The sequence below is a fragment of the Styela clava genome, chromosome 1, assembly GCF_964204865.1.
Source record: "Styela clava chromosome 1, kaStyClav1.hap1.2, whole genome shotgun sequence".
NCBI classification, from domain to species: domain Eukaryota; kingdom Metazoa; phylum Chordata; class Ascidiacea; order Stolidobranchia; family Styelidae; genus Styela; species Styela clava.
In genome coordinates, this window is record NC_135250.1 from 28,992,202 (window position 1) to 28,998,201 (window position 6,000).

Here is a 6,000-nt window from a genome sequence, read left to right on the forward strand (position 1 = left end):
ATTTTTTTATTTTCAGAGTGTCTACAAGGAAATAAAAATCTAGAGATCTCTTTCTACTAATCTCGCTCGCTAGGCGACTAAGAAAACCTTCCGATAGACACCTCGGTGATGTATTTCGCGTATTTGAACGTATTTTTAAGGGAGATGTCAATAGCTCAGATTGTCAGAGTACATTGGGTTTTAGGTATTAACTTTCGGTGGTGTATATATTTTACGGCCCAACAATTACATTCCATAATCTTCGTCTTTTCGATGTGTAACAAAGATAATGATAACGTAAAAACCTGTGATATTTTTCAGTCACATATCTGACTACCGTTACGCTTATGCTCAATTATGTAAGTTTTCTCTGCGAACTGTAATAAGAATACTTGCATTTAAAAAAAGACTATCAATTTGGGGCCTCAAAATTAACTTGGACTGATTATTGATCAGCTTCGGAGTATTAATACCACAAGCTCTCTTCTCTGTTGTTGAATGTCACGTTTCAATTGATAACAAAGGAAATTCGTTGCTCTTACACGACCGTATATGGGACTCCCACCTCATTGTTGTTTTTGCACAATTTTGCACAACACCTTTAGTAGGATGTTCAACATTTAAAAATGGACTACAACATCGATCCCTCAGGAATAACTTCAACTGATTATTGACAAGAGTCGCGCTATTAATTAATTTATATTTTTGGACAAGTGTAATTCGTTAGATGCTACTACATATACACTAAACAAATTATCAGACCATTAGAACAAGTGCAGAAAACTAAAACAAACAACTGTAGTTTATAAATTGTGTTTTTTAATCGGCAAAATAGATTCAAATTTCAAGTTTGTTATGTAGAACACACTATAAGCAAAATAAGACAAAAGGGTTTCAATGACTAGGAATTTTTAAATCCTTCTGGAATTCTTATAATTAGGCACCGGAATTTTATAGCCAAATCGAAATATATTGAAAATACATATAAACGGTTTTTCGAAGTCTACAAAACTTTATCCGCGGTTCTCTCGTTTCTCAAGTAGGCTACTACGTATTCCCTCATTTTTATACACTTTTATCCCCTTTTTCTATTTCGTTTCTCGGTATAACTTTGCTTCGCTGTAACTCTTTCGCTTGAATTATTTCAGTCATTAAACGACCAAAGAGCCGAGATGGTGCCACAGTTAATGATCACGAATGTAAATAAAGTGTCTGAATCTGTCTGCCAGTTTTCTGTCTCAAGTGATTTGTAATCAACTAACCGTAACCGATTATAAAATATTATAATAGCAAGTTTAATGTCAACCTTTGGGTAGCGGCCCACCCACAATAGGCTAATCCGAGATATAATTTGTGATTAAAAGCAAGTAAAGAAGCCATAAATGACACACCTGGCTCTCAAACTCTGTGTTGTTTGATTTGGCATATGGATTGTAGGTTTGGTTTATTTCAAGATCATCCAGCTAGGCATAAGAAAGCAAAAAGTTCCAATAGATAGCAATTTTTATTTTCTGTTGAAGAATAAAACTCGTGTTGAACCGTTTTCAAAAAAGCAGAATTTAAAATTTTGATTTCAAACCATGTTTGGACAATTAGAACTGTAAATGATGGCTCAGCCGTCATTTTATTTATTGCCCTTTGTCGCCTCATTGTGGTACTTTAGATTGTTGCGCAAGTTTGTCTCGTGGTTGCGCCATTTTCAGGATTTTGTTGAACAGGCTGACAGGGTTTGTGCTTCTCTGATTTGGTCTAATATATTATTCTTTTCCATACAGTTAAGATTGTTTAATGTTAAATATTGAAGTACCTGCTTGTTTGTGATATTATTAGCCGAAAAAATCGGTAAGTCATATTTTATGTGAAGATATTTCTGTATTTAGGAATTCATTTGCTGAGTGTTCCTACTTGCTTAATATATGATTTTCATTCCAAATTCATATTAGTATAGTATAAGTAAAACACTGTTCTTTATTCATAAGTTATTCATGCCTTCTTTATCGTGGATTGGCAAAAATGATTGTTCGATTGTGCGCAAACTCCTCCCTCACTAACTTTCAGTGGCGCATAGATTTTACGGCCCAACACTTACATTGGCCACACTGAATTTTTTTAAACGGTCCCCTAGATATACTCCTCCGGGTATACCTCCAATCTCCTCTAGGGCTTGCAACAATATTGAACTTACTCACTTATCACTAATTTCATACAATTGATTGATCAATGTTTTAATGCAGTGGTTCCCAACCGCCGGTCCACGGACCGGCACCGGCCCGCGAAGCTTTTTTGCCGGTCCGCGAGAGATTTTGTCGTTTTGTTTTTCTGCCGTCTCAATCGATTTACCGATACCGAAAAAAATGGAGTTGCGTTGATTTATTACGCAATTTCTCATTTTCGTCATATTGCTGTTTAATAAGTGCGGCCCGGCGACTTCTTGGCGCCGTGTAATCACACTTTCCGCATTCCCGGTCCCGATTCATCACGAAAGCGCTTCGTCAAATCTCGCACGAATCCGAAGCCTGAAAATCAACATATTTATACGTGCTTTTTCCTTTCTGCATGCTTTTCTTGATTAATAAGCCGAAGTTGTGTTGGTTTATTACGCAATTTTACTTCCGCCGCCATATTGTTGTTTGATAAGTTCGGTATTAATGGCCGGGCGATGACTTGGCGCCGAGTAATCACACTTTTCCGATTTTCGGTTACGATTCAACGCGAAATGTCAAATCACGCAAGATTCAGAAACCTGAAAATCAACATGTGTGTTTTTTCCGTTCTGCATGCTTTTCTTGATTAATATTACCCTCCAATTAAAAGGTTATGAATATTTATTTGTTTAATTCGGAAAATGTCAAGAACAGTATAATATTCCAGAGCTTCACCTTGACACCCATCGAAATATGAACTTGTTGCGACCTTGAAGGTGGTCACAAGACGTGCGATAAAAGCACCAGCCGCTGAGATCTTTTTCGAGTGATGCACAGCAGGATTTTGAGATTGGTGCAAGTTAACAACGACTTTATTGGACACGTTTAGTGGCCATAACGATCGTTTCAAAAATTTGTTGTTATTGTTATTTTCTTTCGTCATTATCATAAAAAAATCGCTTTTCTCTTCGAATACTGGACCAATTGCTTTGAAATTTTCAGTGGTTAAAGATAAAATTTTTCTCCAGAAGGCTATTACTTTTTTTTTTGCTATGACGTAATCAAAATTATAGCCATTGGGTGGCTACGTGTTCATATATTTGAGCATAGCTCTCTTGTAATTGCAATACAAATTCATTTTGTTTGGGGCGTCGATCAACTGCAGAAGAATTGATATGATGAACCCGATTTTAAAGTCCAGATTTATAATAGAATCACTGTTACAATTCATTCTTGATCTCTCTTGATAACGAATACCCATCGCTAAGTTATCGAGCAATCAAACTGCTGTCCGAATTTTCAACCAGTTACTTCTAGCTTTAAATAAAACGAAGCAAATAAATCTACTGTGAGCCGCTACAGAGCTACGTGTTGCAAAACCTTTTTTCGATTCCTCGTTTGCAATCCTGTATTAGAAACGAAACAGTAGCGAAATTCTCATTTGAGTTAATTATGTTTGTACATGATTTGGCATGTACATGTTTTTTATGTGAGATTTGTACCTTTTTTACACATAACGGGTGCCCAGCACTGCATTTTATTACGCAAATGTATGTTATTATTTTATGTTCCACCCATATCAATTTTTGGCCGGCACATTATTTGATAGTTTTTACTTATGTGAAATGTTTTAAGTGTGCCTTTTTGTCTAAAATCATAGTGATTGGCCGACATTACGTAGATATATGTTATTATTTTCTGTCCCACTCATTTCAATTTTTACCGGTCTTCGAGTACATTTTATTTATTTTTCCCGGTCCGCCAGGGTAGAAAGGTTGGGAACCACTGTTTAATGGATAATGTATTTATTTATAACAGGTATTCTATATAACTGGATATTTTCGAATATAAATTCAAACTAATAACTTCTTCTTCATCTCTGTACCTCTGTGAGAGTTGTTCCCGACGCTCTCGCTAACATTATACCGACTTAAGACAATAAATCTGACTTGTTAGACGAAACGTTATTGACTAAATTGTGTGAAAGTGAGATGCAAGATATTTGAACCACTCAATAAAAACCTTTTTTTGTTTTGCTTTTGCTCAACAGATTGTAGCACGGCTGTACTCAAGCAATACCAACCTAATAATATATCTTAATTGATGGCGTGTTTGTTTAGGTTAATAGATAGTATTTCTTGCGTGAGGTCACATTTACATCGCTTCATGGAGAATCTAATTGATTGTAACTAGAGGAATGTTTGCTAAATATGGTTTGTTATATTTTAGGCCTTCAACGTGATTTTTACATTATAACATGTCATAATATATGATAGTATCATATAATTCAGATAAAACTGTTATACATCTCTTACAAACCTTATGAAGCAAAACAACCAGATCGCGATATGTTATACAAATTATATTCATTACAATCCCAGTCTATAGGTATTTTATTTATACTAATCGGCTTGTAAATTCCAGCAAAGAATATTTATGAGAAAATTCAACTATTCAGTGACAGTCAAGCTTACAATTGCCTGCGAAGCGCTATATTTATATTCAGTTATGATAGAACTAAACAAATTACTGAGATATAATTTTGCCTATAGTTATCCCAATAAATATAAATAAATCGTACATCACACCTTTTTTACGAGCATTCAACGAACAGCACACAGTAAGCAAGAACTTTATTATAAAATGATTCCATTGGTATTGATTTGAATCTGAATGTAAAAATTTCCTGTCAGGAAATGACGTTTGGATGTCATTTACGAGGGTTTTGCGCGTGTCGTGCGGTATCTTCTGGCACGGATTTGAAGTTTCCTGCATGCGAAACTCTCTAGTAATTTTACTATAGTTAATTAAAAATACCTGATATTTTTTACTATTTATTTTCAAGTATTTGTTACCGTATTAAAACGGATTTCTTCGCTAGAACATCATGTTAAATCTTCCATTCTAACCCTAAGAACGAATCAAGTTATGTTGTTTGATTTGATGTTCCATCGTACGATAAAGGTGAAAAAGTCTCCATAAAAATATAATTTTATTATATGACTATACGTGCATTCCACATATACTATAAAATATTGTTTGAAGATTGTATTGATAGTTCGATCAGGCGTGACTGAACAAATTCTCTTTCGTTTACGTTATCCACATCGTCTTTTCCTCTCTCATTCTTCACAATTTTTTCTCGTTACCTGCGTTATCTCAAATTACTTGCTCTGTTACTAACATCGTATAATTAAGACTGGCTTTAGTTCTTAGCTGGCTGATTCCTAAACTAATACAAGCGTTATGGTAATTTGCTGTCTCATTGCATATCTAGAGCGAAAATTAAAAAATCCCCACTCTCATTATTTAAATCTCTTTTGTTTTTTTCGTTAAAATCAAGGTTTTGATAACAACTCGAGCAAAGAGATGGACGAGGCATTAACGATAATATCATTCTCTCTCGTTATCATCACATTTCCCCACATTTTGATTTCTCCTCGATATTTATTTGCAATTTCTTGCATTGATTTAGTTTCATTGAATTTGAAATACGTAATAACACGAACTCAGTTTCACCATCCGATTGAAAAGCAAAAATGATATGATAGTATGTCATCATGAATGTCAGCAAAGTGTTTCAATATGCAAATCAGAAAGTCAAGTCCAGTGAAATGTATTCAAAACTTATCTCAAGACATTATAAATCTTCCAATATTTTAGTTGATTAACCAAGAACTGCTGGCCAGGCTTGGACACAATCATCCAATTGCCCATGACATGGAGCAGATATATTTGAGATATATAGCAACTCGTTTCTCGATTATAATTTTGATCTATCCGTTTTACTCAATTTACCCAGCAGCTGACAGGCTTGAATACTACCTACAAACGCACAACTTGTTTATTGACACTAGAGTAAATAATTTTTCAGCGG